The sequence below is a fragment of the Vulpes lagopus genome, chromosome 4, assembly GCF_018345385.1.
Source record: "Vulpes lagopus strain Blue_001 chromosome 4, ASM1834538v1, whole genome shotgun sequence".
Lineage (NCBI taxonomy): Eukaryota > Metazoa > Chordata > Mammalia > Carnivora > Canidae > Vulpes > Vulpes lagopus.
Genome location: NC_054827.1, coordinates 49,813,427 through 49,830,498, shown reverse-complemented (window position 1 = coordinate 49,830,498; position 17,072 = coordinate 49,813,427). Strand labels below are relative to the sequence as shown.

General features: G+C 39.3%; 1 pseudogene; it reads left to right on the top strand.

Annotated features, from left to right (window-relative positions):
* LOC121488729 overlaps positions 1-16,687 on the top strand; it is a 33,070-nt pseudogene extending 16,383 nt beyond the window's left edge.
* Positions 16,688-17,072: the final 385 nt, after the last annotated feature.

Here is a 17,072-nt window from a genome sequence, read left to right as displayed (position 1 = left end):
AGATGCACAAATTTTAATACCTCTAGATGAATTTTACATATCCATATGTCTGTGTAACCACCATCAACATATAAAACATTTACATCACCCCAGAGTTCTCTTGTGCCCCTTCACATCAATATACCACTTCCAAGAGATAACCACTAGATTGATTTGCATTATCAGAGACAAGTTTTACATTTGTATAAACAGAATCATCCAGCATGTACTCTATGTGTCAGACTTTCTTGACTTTTAATATCTGTAGGAGTCATACATGTCCTGTTTAACAATATTTCAGGGGATCCCTGGGTGGCGCAGCGGTTTGGCGCCTGCCTTTGGCTCAGGGCGCGATCCTGGAGACCCGGGATCGAATCCCACGTCAGGCTCCCGGTGCATGGAGCCTGCTTCTCCCTCCGCCTGTGTCTCTGCCTCTCTCTCTCTCTCTCTGTGACTATCATAAATAAATAAAGAAAAAAAATTAAAAAAAAAAAGATTTAACAATATTTCATTCTTTTTTATTGTTTGGAATTCCATTATATGAATATATCATGATTTACTTACTCTTTTACTGGTGGCAATTTGGTTTATTTCTTGTTTCAGGTCATTATACACAAACTGTTATGAACATATTTCTGATAAACATACATTGATTTCTTTAGCATATATACTTAGGGAATGGAATGACTGGATTGATTCAAAAGTTACTTTAGAAGTATATTACTAATTTTTGAATCATTAGGTATTTTAATTCATCTTAATATTTTTCTTGTTTTATTTTTTTTAATAATAAATTTGTTTTTTATTGGTGTTCAATTTACCAACATACAGAAAAACACCCAGTGCTCATCCCGTCAAGTGTCCCCCTCAGTGCCCGTCACCCATTCCCCCCCACCCCCCGCCCTCCTCCCCTTCCACCATACCTAGTTCGTTTCCCAGAGTTAGGAGTCTTTATGTTCTGTCTCCCTTCCTGATATTTCCCACACATGTCTTCTCCCTTCCCTTATATTCCCTTTCACTATTATTTATATTCCCCAAATGAATGAGAACATACACTGTTTGTCCATCTCCGACTGACTTACTTCACTCAGCATAATACCCTCCAGGTCCATCCACGTCGGAGCAAATGGTGGGTATTTGTCATTTCTAATGGCTGAGTAATATTCCATTGTATACATAAACCACATCTTCTTTATCCATTCGTCTTTTGATGGATACCGAGGCTCCTTCCACAGTTTGGCTATTGTGGACATTGCTGCTATAAACATCGGGGTGCAGCTGTCCCAGCGTTTCATTGCATCTGAATCTTTGGGGTAAATCCCCACAGTGCAATTGCTGGGTGGTAGGGCAGGTCTATTTTTAACTCTTTGAGGAACCTCCACACAGTTTTCCAGAGTGGCTACACCAGTTCATATTCCCACCAGCAGTGTAAGAGGGTTCCCTTTTCTCCACATCCTCTCCAACATTTGTGGTTTCCTGCCTTGTTAATTTTCCCCATTCTCACTGGTGTGAGGTGGTATCTCATTGTGGTTTTGATTTGTATTTCCCCGATGGCAACTGATGCAGAGCATTTTCTCATGTGCATGTTGGCCATGTCCATGTCTTCCTCTGTGAGATTTCTCTTCATGTCTTTTGGCCATTTCATGATTGGATTGTTTGTTTCTTTGGTGTTGAGTTTAATAAGTTCTTTATAGATCTTGGAAACTAGCCCTTTATCTGACACTTCATTGCAAGTATCTTCTCCCATTCTGTAGGTTGTCTTTTAGTTTTGTTGACTGTATCCTTTGCTGTGCAAAAGCTTCTTATCTTGATGAAGTCCCAATAGTTCATTTTTGCTATTGTTTCTTTTGCCTTCCTGGCTGTATCTTGCAAGAAGTTACTGTGGCCAAGTTCAAAAAGGGTGTTGCCTGTGTTCTCCTCTAGGATTTTGATGGAATCTTGTCTCACATTTAGATCTCTCATCCATTTTGAGTTTATCTTTGTGTATGGTGAAAGAGAGTGGTCTAGTTTCATTCTTCTGCATGTGGATGTCCAATTTTCCCAGCACCATTTATTGAAGAGACTGTCTTTCTTCCAGTGGATCATCTTTCCTCCTTTGTCGAATATTAGTTGACCATAAAGTTGAGGGTCTACTTCTGGGTTTTCTATTCTGTTCCATTGATCTATGTGTCTGTTTTTGTGCCAGTACCACACTGTCTTGACCACAGCTTTATAGTACAACCTGAAATCTGGCATTGTGATGCTCCAGATATGGTTTTCTTTTTTAATATTCCCCTGGCTATTCGGGGTCTTTTCTGATTCCACACAATTAAAATAATTTGTTCTAAGTCTCTGAAGAAAGTCCATGGCATTTTGATAGGGATTGCATTAAACGTGTAAATCGCCCTGGGTAACATCGACATTTTCACATTATTAATCCTGCCAATCCATGAGCATGGAATATTTTTCCATCTCTTTGTGTCTTCCTCAATTTCTTACAGAAGTGTTCTATAGTTTTTAGGGTATAGATCCTTTACCTCCTTAGTTAGGTTTATTCCTAGGTATTTTATGCTCTTGGGTGCAATTGTAAATGGGATTGACTCCTTAATTTCTCTTTCTTCAGTCTCATTGTTAGTGTATAGAAATGCCATTGATTTCTGGGCATTGATTTTGTATCCTGCCATGCTACCAAATTGCTGTATGAGTTCTAGCAATCTTGGGGTGGAGGCTTTTGGGTTTTCTATGTAGAGTATCATGTCATCGGCGAAGAGGGAGAGTTTGACTTCTTCTTTGCCAATTTGAATGCCTTTAATGTCTTTTCGTTGTCTGATTGCTGAGGCTAGGACTTCCAGTAGTGTGTTGAATAGCAGTGGTGAGAGTGGACATCCCTGTCTTGTTCCTGATCTTAGGGGAAAGGCTCCCAGTGCTTCCACATTGAGAATGATATTTGCTGTGGGCTTTTCGTAGATGGCTTTTAAGATGTCGAGGAATGTTCCCTCTATCCCTACACTCTGAAGAGTTTTGATCAGGAATGGATGCTGTATTTTGTCAAATGCTTTCTCTGCATCTAATGAGAGGATCATATGGTTCTTGGTTTTTCTCTTGCTGATATGATGAATCACATTGATTGTTTTACGAGTGTTGAACCAGCCTTGTGTCCCGGGGATAAATCCTACTTGGTCATGGTGAATAATTTTCTTAACGTGCTGTTGGATCCTATTGGCTAGTATCTTTTCAGAATTTTTGCATCCATGTTCATCAGGGATATTGGTCTGTAATTCTCCTTTTTGGTGGGGTCTTTGTCAGGTTTTGGAATTAAGGTGATGCTGGCCTCATAGAACGAATTTGGAAGTACTCCATCTCTTTCTGTCTTTCCAAACAGCTTTAGTAGAATAGGTATGATTTCTTCTTTAAACGTTTGATAGAATTCCCCTGGGAAGCCATCTGGCCCTGGACTTTTGTGTCTTGGGAGGTTTTTGATGACTGCTTCAATTTCCTCCCTGGTTATTGTCCTGTTCACGTTTTCTATTTCTTCCTGTTCCAGTTTTGGTAATTTGTGGCTTTCCAGGAATGCGTCCATTTCTTCTAGATTGCCTAATTTATTGGCGTATAGCTGTTCATAATATGTTTTTAAAATCGTTTGTATTTCCTTGGTGTTGGTAGTGCTCTCTCCTTTCTCATTCATGATTTTATTAATTTGAGTCTTCTCTCTCTTCTTTTTAATAAGGCTGGCTAATGGTTTATCCATCTTATTAATTCTTTCAAAGAACCACCTCCTGGTTTTGTTGATCTGTTCCACAGTTCTTCTGGTCTTGATTTCATTGAGTTCTGCTCAAATCTTTATTAACTCTCTTCTTCTTCTGGGTGTAGGATCTATTTGCTGTTTTTTCTCTAGCTCCTTTATGTGTAAGGTTAGCTTTTGTATTTGAGTTCTTTCCAGTTTTTGAATGGATGCTTGTATTGCGATGTATTTCCCCCTTAGGACTGCTTTTGCTGCATCCCAAAGATTTTGAACGGTTGTATCTTCATTCTCATTGGTTTCCATGAATCTTTTTAATTCTTTCTTAATTTCCTGGTTGACCCTTTCATCTTTTAGCAGGATGGTCCTTAACCTCCACGTGTTTGAGGTCCTTCCAAACTTCTTGTTGTGATTTAGTTCTAATTTCAAGGCATTATGGTCTGAGAATATGCAAGGGATGATCCCAATCTTTTGGTGTCAGTTCAGACCCAATTTGTGACCCAGTATGTGGTCTATTCTGGAGAAAGTTCTGTGTGCACTTGAGAAGAATGTGTATTCAGTTGAGTTTGGATGTAAAGTTCTGTAGATCTGTGAAATCCATCTGGTCCAGTGTATCATTTAAAGCTCTCGTTTCTTTGGAGATGTTGTGCTTAGAAGACCTATCGAGTGTAGAAAGAGCTAGATTGAAGTCACCAAGTATAAGTGTATTATTATCTGAGTTTTCTTCACTTTGGTTATTAATTGATTTATATATTTGGCAGCTCCCACATTCGGGGCATATATATTGAGGATTGTTAAGTCCTCTTGTTAGATAGATCCTTTAAGTATGATATAGTGTCCCTCTTCATCTCTCACTACAATCTTTGGGATAAATTTTAGTGTATCTGATATGAGGATGGCTACCCCTGCTTTCTTTTGAAATGGTATTTGAACCATTTGAATGGCAAATGGTTCTCCAACCTTTTATTTTCAGGCTGTAGGTGTCCTTCTGTCTAAAATGAGTCTCTTGTAGACAGCAAATAGATGGGTCCTGCTTTTTTATCCAGTCTGAAACCCTGCGCCTTTTGATGGGGTCAGTAAGCCCGTTCACATTCAGAGTTACTATTGAAAGATATGAGTTTAGTGTCATCCTGATATCTATTCAGTCCTTGTTTTTGTGGATTGTTCCACTGGACTTCTTCTTAAAGGGGAATTTTAAGAGTCCCCCTTAAAATTTCTTGCAGAGCTCTTTGGAAGTCACATATTCTTTCAGTTTCTGCCTGTCTTGGAAGCTCTTTATCCCCCCTTCCATTTTGAATGAGAGCCTTGCTGGATAAAGTATTCTTGGTTGCATGTTATTCTCATTTAGGACCCTGAATATATCCTGTCAGTCCTTTCTGGCCTGCCAGGTCTCTGTGGAGAGGTCTGCTCTTACTCTAATACTCTTCCCCATAAAAGTCAGGGATTTCTTGTCTCTTACTGCTTTAAGGATCTTCTCTTTATCTTTGGAATTTGCAAGCTTAACTATTAAATGTCGAGGTGTTGAACGGTTTTTATTGATTTTAGGGGGGTATCTCTCTATTTCCTGGATCTGAATGCCTGTTTCCCTTCCCAGATTAGGAAAGTTTTCAGGTATGATTTGTTCAAATACATATTCTGGCCCTCTGTCCCTTTCGGCGCCCTCGGGAACCCCAATTAAACGTAGGTTTTTCTTCCTCAGGCTGTCGTTTATTTCCCTTAATCTATCTTCATGGTCTTTTTTTTAAATTTTTATTTCTTTATGATAGTCACAGAGAGAGAGAGAGAGGCAGAGACATAGGCAGAGGGAGAAGCAGGCTCCATGCACCGGAATCCCGACGTGGGATTCGATCCCGGGTCTCCAGAATCGCGCCCTGGGCCTAAGGCAGGTGCTAAACTGCTGCGCCACCCAGGGATCCCTCTTCATGGTCTTTTAATTGTTTAAAAGTTTCCCTCTTTGCCACCAACTTGTCTTCTATGTCACTCACTCGTTCTTCCATCTCGTTAACCCTCGTCCTTAGGACTTGTAGTTTGGATTGCATCTCATTCAATTGATTTTTAATTTCTGCCTGATTAGATCTAAATTCTGCAGTCATGAAGTCTCTTGAGTCCTTTATGTTTTTTTCTAGAGCCACCAGTAGCTTTATAATAGTGCTTCTGAATTGGCTTTCTGACATTGAATTGTAATCCAGATTTTGTAACTCTGTGGGAGAGAGGACTGTTTCTGATTCTTTCTTTTGAGGTGAGGTTTTCCTTCTAGTCATTTTGCTCACTGCAGAGTGGCCAAAAATAAGTTGTATTGGGAAAAGGAGAAGAAGAGAGAAAGAAGGAAAGAAAAGAGAAAAAGAAAAAAGGAAGAAAAAAAGAAAAGAAAAGGGAAGAAAAAGAGAAAGAAAAAGAAAGAAAGGGGAAAAAAAGGGTGGTGGAAGCAAACAGAAATCAAAAAGAAAAAAAAGAACAACAACAACAACAAAAAAAAAAACAAAAAAACCCCAACAATACGGGGGAGTATCTTCTGTTTCTGTATACTTTAAGTCCCTTGCCTTCCCTTGGAACTTGTCCTCTAGCTGGTCTTCTGGGGGAGGGGCCTGTTGCGCTGATTTTCAGGTGTAAGCACTTGGGGGAGCTGCTCTGCCCCCTGCCTGGTGCAGGGCTCAGTAGGGGTTGTTTCCCCGTGAGGCCCCAGGAGGAACAACCACAGTGGCGGCGGCCAGCTCTGGATCTCTGGATTCAGCTCCCACAGTATCTACAGAGCTCTCGGTGCAGGGGCCTGGATGCTCGGGCGCGGGGCCGCTGATCTGCTCAGCTCGGGGCAGGAGCGTCCTTGCTGTCCTGGACCCTCCGGCCTCTGCCTGTCCCGGGGGAGGCCGGATCCCGGGCTGTGTCCCCGGCGCCCAGTGCTCCCGGGTTGCGCTGTTGGATTCGCGCTCCCGGCGGGCAGCCCCCTCTCCGCGGAGCCACCGCCGGAGCCCCTCCGAGCTGCTCCCAGGGCCGCGCAACCCCCTCTCCGCGGAGCCGCTGCCCGAGCCCCTCGGAGCTACTCCCGGGTCCAGCCTTGCACGCTGTAGCCCTTTAGGGAGCTCGGCGCACTCTCCCCGGGGCGCAGGTGCCTGTTAGTGTCCCCGGGAGCCCGAGGGCATCCCCTCCCTCCTGCTCCAACTCCCTGCGGGCGCCTTTCCGCCCGGGAAGGTCGGTGCAGCTCCTGCTCCTCCGGGACGGGGCTCTCCTGTCCTGGGGACAATCGCCCCGGCCTCAGCCCGGCTCCTCGCGGGGCCCCTCCCCCTTGGAGGCCTTTTGTTTCTTTATTTCTTTTTCCTCGTCTTCTTACCTTGATAGAAGCGCGAACTCTTCTCACTGTAGCGTTCCAGCTGGTCTCTCTTTAATTCTCAGGCCGAATTTGTAGATTTTTCAGGATGATTTGAAGGTTATCTAGGTAATTTGGTGGGGACAGGTGATTTGGGGACCCTACTCTTCCGCCATCATGCCCCTCCCCCCTCATTGTGGTTTTGACTCGCATTTCCCCGATGATTGGTGGTGATGTTGCACATTTTTTTCATGTACCAGTTGGCCATTTGGATGTCTTCTTTGGAAAAATATCTATTTAGTCTTTTAAAACATATTTTAAAATTATATTATTTTTTATTTTAAGTTATAAGAGTTCTTTATATATTTTGGATATTAAGTCCTTATCTGATATATGGTTTGAAATTTTTTTTCTCCCATTCTGTAAATTGTCTTTTAATTTTGGTCTTTATTTATTTATATTTTTGCTTTGCAAAAGTTTTTGTTTGATGTAGTCCCATTTGTTGATTTTGGTGGCATATGGAAAAAATCATTGCCACGACCAGTGTCAAGGAGATTCTTCTCTATATTTTCTTCCAGGAGTTTTATAGTACCAGGTCTTATATTTGAAACTGAACCATTTCTATTTAAATTTTGTGAATGGCATAAGAGAGAGGTCAATTCCATTGCTCTCCATGTGTTTGTTCAGTTCTCCCAACATCGTTTGTTAAAGAGACTTTTTCCCATTGGGGATTCCTAGCTGCCTTGTTGAGTATTAGTTGACCACTTAAGCAGGGGTTCAATTCTGGGCTCTCTACTCTGTTCCATTATCCATTTTGGTGCCAGGACCAAACTGGTATTTTAATGTAGCTTTGTAGTATAGTTTGAAATCAAGAAGTGTGATATCTTCTGATATCTTCAGCTTCTCTCTTGTTTCCTCAGGATTGCTTTGGCTACTCCACATCCTTTGTGGTTCATGCAAATTTTAGGATATATATTTCTTCTATTTCTTTCAGGAATGCCATTGGTATTTTCATGGAAATTGCATTGAATCTATAGATGGTGTTGGGTGGTATGGACATTTTAACAATATTAATTTTTTCCAATCAAAGAATACAGAATGCCTTTCCATTTGTTTGTCATTCTCAAATTCTTCCAGCTAAATCTTGTAGTTTTTATTGTACAGATCTTCCATTTCCTTTGTTAAATTTATTTATAAATATTTTGTTTTTGATGTTGTTATAAATGGCATAATTTTAAGTTTTTTCATATGTTTCATCCTTAGCGTATAGAGTAGCAATTGATTTTTTATGTTAATTTTATATCCTACAACTTGAAATCTGAGTGTTAAACCTGGTTGGACTGGCCCCAGATTCTGTGATCTTAATTACTGTGCTTTCTGTCCCTCAGTACAGGAAAACAGCAACAGCAGCAATAATAGCACAAACAGAAGGGGAAATAAAGTAGAAAATACCAGATTTCATGTAGAATTAAGTATTATGCTGTAAAAGTTATTTCACTCATGTGTGTGTATGTATTAGATCATAATGTGAAATTCTATTTCTTAAAATTGGTCATGGTCAAGAAATTTGAAAGATCCTTATTGGACTAGAACATATTCTCTCTGATATGAATTTACAAATATCTGGTTCAGCCCATTGCAGACTGAATTTATGATTTAACTCTCAGGCAGCAATTGTGAAAATTAATAAAAGGAAACATCACTATAATGGAGTGGGTAGGCTAGAAGTGACAGTTTTCATGCTGTGACACTTGATGTCAATCACAGGAAAAGTTGTCAATTATAGATTTGAATAGAAAAATTGTCAGCAAGAGAGAATAGTCAATTACAGGCTCCAACAGAAAACAATATATATTGCATCTCCTTTTTTTTTTTTTAAAAAAAAAATATATATATTGCATCTCCTACAGGCAATCAACTACCCCAGCAACTCAGCGAAAGAGAAATTACCATTATGCTGAATTTTTGTTTTTCTCCACTGGACTTCTGTTTAAAACAACCACTCCCATTGGATCCCTGGGTGGCACAGCGGTTTGGTGCCTGCCTTTGGCCTGGGGCATGATCCTGGAGACCCGGGATCGAATCCCACATTGGGCTCCCGGTGCATGGAGCCTGCTTCTCCCTCTGCCTGTGTCTCTGCCTCTCTCTCTCTGTGACTATCATAAATTAAAAAAATAAAAATAAAAAATAAAACAACCACTCCCAACTTTCTCTGTCTTTTCCATAAAATAACATCCTTCTCCCTTTTTTTGTTGGACTAGACCATAGTTTTTCCTGTAGCTTACTTATCCCAAATTGCAATTCTTTGCTATTCCTGAATAAATTCATTTTTGCTGGTAAAATAACTGACTTTTATTTTTAAGGTCAACACAATGATGAACAGTAATATAATGGGACAATATTCTATCCTATACTACACTAGCAGCTATCATTTATTGAGGCAGTGTGAATGCTAAGCATTTTGATCACATTTTCATGAGATTGAGATGAGAATGATCAGTTGAGATGAGGAACTAACTACATCTGAACCCTAGGACCTACCTCTTGGTCCTAGGTGAGGATTCACCTCACCAAGCTCATGATTAGTTTCCAGAGATGATTCATTGTCTTAAAATTCTTTTGGAATTTCCTGGAAATTGACTTGACAGAAAAAAATGGCCACACAGATCATCTTAGTGAATATGTTTGAAAGGTCAGCAAAATCAAATACGCCTTTATCTACTTATTCCCTTCCTCTTCTTCATGTTCCAGAAAATGCCTACTAGACCTGGGAGAGAAGATCCTGCATATTTCATTATCTTTCAGGATTCTGGCTCCTCCCCTGCAAGTTTACTCTCTTCTCTGTACTTTTATATCATTTACACTCAGGCAGATTACTTCACCTCTGTGAGATCCAAGTTTGCTTATCTTTACAATGGAAATGATAATGATGCTTACCATTGAGTATTGTCATGACTATTTACTGAGAATGTATAATCTATGTATAGGTTCTCAGCTAATAAATGTGGATCTTTCTAGAGAAAATAAGCAATCAAGAGTATTAGTTATTGTCAAAACACAGGATCTCTGGTGCCTGACTTAGTACCCTGAGCATAAAGATGCTATGGAGTACATGGTTGACTTATTGATGCAAATTCTAGTCCTACTATTTTGCTTTCCCACCAGCAATTGAATGAGAGCTCTTTTTGTTCTACAGCCTTGTCTGGATTTGGTGCTGTCAGTGTTTTGGGCTTTACCCATTTTAATAGGTGTGTAATGGTATCTTACTGTTGTTTTAATTTGTATTTCTCTAACGATTTGTGATGCTGAGTGTATTTCCATACATTTATTTGCCAGCTGTTTGTTTCCTTTGGTGAGAAATCTGTTCAGATGTTTTGCCCAATTTTTAAATTGGGTGGTTTGTCTTCTGATTGTAGAAGCTTTAGGAGTTCCTTGTGTATTTTGGATAATAGTCTTTTATCATATATATATCTTTTTGCAAATATTTTCTCCCAGTCTGTGGTTGTCTTTCATCCTCTTTACAGTGTCTTTTGCAGAGCATAACTTTTTACTTTCAATGAAGTCCAACTTATCTATTTTTTTCTTCATGGGCTATGTCGATGTTGTATCTAAAACATCATCACCTTAACCCAAAGTCTTTGAGATTTTTTTCTTATGTTATTTTCTAGGAGTTCTATAGTTTTGTCTTTTACACTAAGATACATTTTGAGTTATTATTTTTTGAAAGGTATACGGTCTGTATCTAGATTCATTTTTCTGCATATGGATGTCCATGTCATTGCTTTTTAAAATTCTGTTAATATGATATATTACATAGATTGATTCTCTATTCCTGCTTGGTCATGGTGTGTAAGCCTTTTAACATGTTGCCAGATAATAGTTTTCTACTATTTTGTTGAACGTTTTTCCATTTGTGTTCGTAAGCAACATTGGTATGTAGTTTTGTTTTGCTTTTCCTTGTGATGTCTTTGGCCATGGTATCAGGCTAATATTGCCTCATAGAGTATGTCAGAAGTATTTCCTCTTTTTCTATCTTTTGGAAGGGGTTGAGAAGGATTGGTGTTAATTCTTTAAAGATTTGGTAAAATTCATTATTGAAGTCATCTGGTCTTGGGCTCATTATAAAAGTCTACATATATCTCTAGTTATATGTATATATATAGTTATATATATATTTGTGTATATTTGTGTATATATGTGTATATACACATACACACAAATATGAATTTTGTGCATATTTCAAATATAAATTCAAATATGAATTTGTGTGTGTGTATACACAAATAATTAAAATATATGTATGTATATATAAACTTTTTTCCTTGTCCAGATACTTTTATTTTTTATTTTTTTATATTTTTAACTATTTTTTATTTTTTATTGATGTTCAATTTGCCAACATATAGCATAACACCCAGTGCTCATCCTGACAAGTGTTCCCCTCAGTGCCCATCACCCAGTCACCCCAACCCCCCGCCCACCTCCCCTTCCACTACTCCTTGTTCATTTCCCAGAGTTAGGTGTCTCTCATGTTTTGTCACCCTCACTGATATTTTCACTCATTTTCTCTCCTTTCCCTTTATTCTCTTTCACTAATTTTTATATTCCCCAAATGAATGAGACCATATAATGTTTGTCCTTTTCTGATTGACTTATTTCACTCAGCATAATACCCTCCAGGTCCCTCCACGTCGAAGCAAATGGTGGGTATTTGTCATTTCTAATGGCTGAGTAATATTCCATAGTATACATGTGTATATATAACTTAAAAAAATTTAAGTATCTTTGGTCTGGTATTAGGATAGCTCCAGCTTACTTATGGTTGCTATTTACATAAAAATATTTTTCTGTCCTTTACTTTCAATTTGTATATTTGAATTTGATGTGTTTCTCCTTTAGACAACAGATACTTGGATGTATTTTTATTACTCCAGTATGAAAATCTCTGCCTTTTGATTGGATTGTTTATATAATGTTACTCTTGATATTGTTGGTGCATGAGTAGACACTAGGTAGACAGACACTAGGTAGCTAGATCAAAGGCTGCATCTGCCTGAAATTTAGTCCTGGTAATATATGACTATGGGGAATGAGAAATGCTGGTAGAAGCCCCTCCCAGAAAGATACCATAGCCCTCCACTGGGTCCTGGACGGTAATAGAAACCCTGTGTTCTGGTCACACCGACCTTGAATGTAGTCTCTATCATGCTGAACTTGGATGGGGAAGCAAGTATGCTGCAGATCAAATGTTGAAAACATTTGCTATTCTTATGGATTTAGTAGATTAGTAGATTTGGTCCATCTTTGGTAGCTTTTCATGAATAAATAGTCTCTTGCTGCATGACCCTAGCACAATTGCAGATGTTTTCTATATGGTTGTTTTTAAAAGAATTTTTGCCAGTTTCACTGGGGTGTTGGTCCACAGACCTCCTAATGTTGCCATTCCTGAAGTAAAACATATTTTGGGGATTTTCTATGACTAGGATTTTTTATTTTTTTTTGATCAGGTATTCTGTCTGTATTCTTCCCTTATGAAATTTTTAGGCACATTTAAACCCATGAGATAGTTTTGTTTTTTTGTATATTTTTATTGGAGTGTGATTTGCCAACATATAGTGTAACACCCAGTGCTCATCCCATCAAGTGCCCCCCTCAGTGCCAGTCTTGCAGTTACCCCAACCCCCCGTCCACCTCCCCTTCCACTACCCCTGGTTTGTTTCCCAGAGTTAGGAATCTGTCATGTTCTGTCTCCCTCTCTGATATTTCCCACTCATTTTCTCTCCTTTCCCCTATAATCCCTTTCACTATTTTTTATATTCCCCATATGAATGAAACTATACAATGTTCTTTTTTTAATAATAAATTTATTTTTAATTGGTGTTCAATTTGCTAACATACAGAATAACATCCAGTGCTCATCCCATCAAGTGCCCCCCTCGGTGCCCATCACCCATTCACCCCCACCCCCGCCCTCCTCCCCTTCCACCACCCCTAGTTCGTTTCCCAGAGTTAGGAGTCTTCATGTTCTGTCTCCCTTTCTGATATTTCCCACACATTTCTTCTCCCTTCCCTTCTATTTCCTTTCACTATTATTTATATTCCCCAAATGAATGAGACCATATAATGTTTGTCCTCCTCCGATTGACTTACTTCACTCAGCATAATACCCTCCAGTCCATCCACGTTGAAGCAAATGGTGGGTATTTGTCATTTCTTTTCTTTCTTTCCTTTCTTTCTTTTTTTCTTTCTTTTTTTCTTTCTTCTTTCTTTCTTTCTTTCTTTCTTTCTTTCTTTCTTTCTTTCTTTCTTTTTCTTTCTTTTTTTTTACAGATTTTATTTATTTATTCATGAGAGACAGAGACAGACAGAGAGAGAGAGAGAGAGAGAGAGAGGCAGAGACACAGGCAGAGGGAGAAGCAGGCTACATGCAGGGAGCCCGACATGGGACTCAATTCCAGGTCTCCAGGATCAGGCCCCAGGCTGAAGGCAGCGTTAAACCACTGAGTCACCCAGGCTGTCCCTGTTTGTCGTTTCTAATGGCTGAGTAATATTCCATTGTATACATAGACCACAGCTTCTTTATCCATTCATCTTTCGATGGACACCAAGGCTCCTTCCACAGTTTGGCTACTGTGGACATTGTTGCTATAAACATCGGGGTGCAGGTGTCCCGGCATTTCACTGCATCTGTATCTTTGGGGTAAATATCCAGCAGTGCAATTGCTGGGTCATAGGGATCTATTTTCAACTCTTTGAGGAACCTCCACACAGTATTCCAGAGTGGCTACACCAGTTCACATTCCCACCAACAGTGCAGGAGGGTTCCCTTTCTCCGCATCCTCTCCAACATCTGTGGTTTCCTGCCTTGTTAATTTTCCCCATTCTCACTGGTGTGAGGTGGTATCACATTGTGGTTTTGATTTGTATTTCCCTGATGGCCAGTGATGCGGAGCATTTTCTCATGTGCTTGTTGGCCATGTCTGTGTCTTCCTCTGTGAGATTTCTGTTCATGTCTTTTGCCCACTTCATGATTGGATTGTTTGTTTTTTTCTTTGGTGTTGAGTTTAATAAGTTCTTTATAGACCTTGGATACCAATCCTTTATCTGATAGGTCATTTGCAAATATCTTCTCCCATTCTGTAGGTTGTCTTTTAGTTTTGTTGACTGTTTCTTTTGCTGTGCAGAAGCTTTTTACCTTGGTGAAGTCCCAATAGTTCATTTTGGCTTTTGTTTCTCTTGCCTTCATGGATATATCTTGCAAGAAATTGCCGTGGCCAAGTTCAAAAAGGGTGTTGCCTGTGATGTCCTCTAAGATTTTGATGGATTCTTGTCTCACATTTAGATCTTTCATCCATTTTGAGTTTATCTTGGTGTCTAGTGTAAGAGAATGGTCTAGTTTCATTCTTCTGCATGTCGATGTTCAATTTTCCCATCACCATTTATTAAGGAGACTTTCCTTATTCCTGTATAGCTTTGTCGAATATTAGTTGATCATAGAGCTGAGGGTCCATTTCTGGGTTCTCTATTTTGTTCCATTGATCTATGTACCTGTTTTTGTACCAGGACCACACTGTCTTGATGATTACAGGTCTGTAGTACAACTTGAAATCTGGCACTGTGATGCCCCCAACTCTGGTTTTCTTTTTCAATATTGTCCTGGCTATTTGGGGTCTTTTCTGATTCCACACAAATCTTCAGATGATTTGTTCCAACTCTCTGAAGAAAGTCCATGGTATTTTGATAGGGATTGCATTAAATGTGTAAATTGCCCTGGGTAGCATTGACATTTTCACAATATTAATTCTTCCAATCCATGAGCATGGAATATTTTTCCATCTCTTTGTGTCTTCCTCAATTTCTTTCGGAAGTGTTCTGTAGTTTTTTGGGTATAGATCCTTTACCTCTTTGGTTAAGTTTCTTCCTAGGTATCTTATGTTTTTGTGTGCAATTGTAAATGGGATTGACTCCTTAATTTCTCTTTCTTCAGTCTCATTGTTAGTGTACAGAAATACTACTGACTTCTGGGCATTGATTTTGTATCCTGCCACACTGCCAAATTGCTGTATGAGTTCTAGGAATCTTGGGGTGGAGTCTTTTGGTAAACCCATGAGATAGTTTTAAAAGGCTTTGTGTGATCGGTTCACACATGGTCTACACTAATGCCAGGTTGCCTAATCTTTCTCTCTTTCACTCTCTTTTTAGGTACAAACATAGTCTTTATTTTTATATATAATTTACACCCTACTTTTTGTACTTTTTGAAGAGATTAGATCATTTATAGCAACAACACATTTGACACCCAATAACTAAAGTAAAAAATAAAAGTTTAGTAATTAAATGAAAGAGAAAAAAAATTACCATGTGTCTCTAGTCCAGAATGATTTTTTAATGTTTTCTTATTTATTTATTTTTAGTTTTTTTAAAAATTTAAATTCTAGTTAGTTAACATATAGTGTAATATTAATTTCAGGAGTAGAATTAAGTGATTCATCATTTACATATAGCACCCATGCTCATCACAGCATCCTTATTTTTTTGTATGTATTTTTATTAGAGTTTGATTTGCCAACATATATTTTAACACCCAGTGCTCATCCTGTCAAGTGCCCCCCTCAGTGCCCATCATCCAGTCACCCCATCCCCCCGCCCACCTCCCTTTCCACTATCCCTTGTTTGTTTCCCAGAGTGAGTCTCCCATGTTCTGTCACCCTCCCTGATATTTTGCACTCATTTTCTCTCCTTTCTACTATATTCCCTTTCACTATTTTTTTATATTCCCTGTGTGAATGAGACCACATAATGTTTGTCCTTCTCTGATTGACTTACTTCACTCAGCATAATACCCTCCAGTTCTATCCTTAATACCCAGCACCCACTTACCCCATCCTCCCACTCACTTCCCTTCCAGCAACCCTTAGTTTGTTCTATATAGTTAGGAGTCTCTTTTATGATTTGCCACTTTCTCTTCCTTTTTTTCTCTCCCTTATCTGTTTTGTTTCTTAAATTTCACATATGAGTGAAATTATATGGCATTTGTCTTTCTCTGACAAGTTTCACTTAGTATAATACATTCTAGCTCCATCTACATCACTGCAAATGGCAAGATTTTATTCTTTTTGACAGTGGAACGACAAACTCGATAAGCTCTAGACATGACCTTGGACCTGGAGCCTGATGAAGAGCTGGAAGACAACCCCAACCAGAGCGACCTGATTGAGCAGGCAGCTGAGATGCTTTATGGATTGATCCACGCACGCTATATCCTCACCAACCGTGGCATCGCCCAGATGTTGGAAAAGTACCAGCAGGGAGACTTTGGCTACTGTCCCCGTGTGTACTGTGAGAACCATCCAATGCTTCCCATCAGCCTTTCGGACATCCCAGGTGAGGCCATGGTGAAGCTCTACTGCCCCAAGTGCATGGACATGTACACACCAAAGTCATAGAGGCACCATCACACGGATGGCGCCTACTTCGGCACCAGTTTCCCTCACATGCTCTTCATGGTGCATCCCGAGTACCGGCCCAAGCGGCCCGCGAACCAGTTTGTGCCCAGGCTCTACGGTTTCAAGATCCATCCAATGGCCTACCAGCTGCAGCTCCAAGCCACCAGCAACTTCAAGAGCCCAGTCAAGATGATTCGCTGATTCCCCACCCTACCTGTCCCTCAGTCTTTGACATTTCCGATCCTTTGCTGCCACCCTTTCAGGAACCCTCTATGGTTTTTAGTTTAAATTAAAGGAGTCATTATTGTGGTGGGAATATGAAATAAAGTGGAAGGAAAGGCAAAAAATTAATAATATAATTAATAAATATATGAATTAATAAATATATGAATATATATCTCACATCTTCATTTATTTTTTGATAGCTAATATTCATATATATATGAATATATATATGTATCACATCTTTATTCATTCATCAGGCTTTTTCTATGATTTGGCCATTGTTGATAATGTTGCTATAAACATCAAGGTGCATGTGCCCTTTGATCAGTATTTTTGTATCCTTCAGATAAACACCTAGTAGTGCAATTACTGGTCACAGTGCAATTACTGGTCTGTTTTTAAC